Here is a 1,148-nt window from a genome sequence, read left to right on the forward strand (position 1 = left end):
TCGTCAGTGAGCTCACTGACGAGCATGGATTCCATTCTCTCATCATTCACTACCACGGCGGCCTTTTTGTGGCCCACGTCTGACACATACACATTCATACTTAAGGGCAAGCCCTTTACACATCCATCAACGGCTACATACGGCTCTTGTATAATAGCCACACTCACTCTCTTCTCAATCATCAACACACCCAAATCACACATAACCGCATACGCTCGCTGACAATTACACTGGATCGTATTTATCACGCACTCAGCCATTAATCCATACTAATCCTCGCACGTTCACGCTCAATCATTCGTTTGTATTCGGGACACTCCAAGGACGTCACCGAATGGTCACACTTATTCCCACGCAACTTACAATTTCGGCAGCATTCAGTCTTTTTACACGTATTCTTCATGTGGCCTGCCTCACCACATCTTTGGCACAAGCTCTCCTTTTCCTTGCATTCTTTGGCCATATGCCCGAATGCACCACACTTATGACATCTAAGCACACTCACGAACTCACGCAGTTTACACGCACGCCATCTCACATACATTCTTCCCTCATGCATCATCTTGTTAAACATTCGTACACTCATCTCAAACACTACATTTCCTACATTCGCATCCTTCTTATTCGTTCTGTTTACCACACGCACACGCTCAGCAAACTCTTTTTCATTCACACACTCACTCAGATTCTTTTCATACAACTCTTTTAATAACTCTTCACTCGGTATCTCACACGGCACATCATACACAATAACTTTCGCTCCTATTTTTCTGGGTTCTTCAACTTTCATACCGATACTCTCAAACTGTTTACATTCACGCATTATCTTCATCTCTTTCTCACTAACCGTCTCGACGGCTATTCCTCCACTTCGTGTCTTACGAACCGCTTTCACTCTCACATTCAGCTTCTTACTTACCTCATTCATCACTCTTTCTTTCACCTGGTCGCTAGTAAGCTTCAGGCTTTCATCTTTCGGCTTAATAACGACCGCGAACTTTTTGGCATTCATACTCATCACCGGCACACTCACACCGGGTTTCATACTTGCACTACTTTTCGCATTCACACTCGCCACACTCGCAAAGCTCCTTCCACCCGCACATACATTCTGGACGGGCACAGATTCTCTCATCTTGCACTCATCC

This window comes from Nomia melanderi, unplaced genomic scaffold (assembly GCF_051020985.1).
Source record: "Nomia melanderi isolate GNS246 unplaced genomic scaffold, iyNomMela1 scaffold0084, whole genome shotgun sequence".
NCBI classification, from domain to species: domain Eukaryota; kingdom Metazoa; phylum Arthropoda; class Insecta; order Hymenoptera; family Halictidae; genus Nomia; species Nomia melanderi.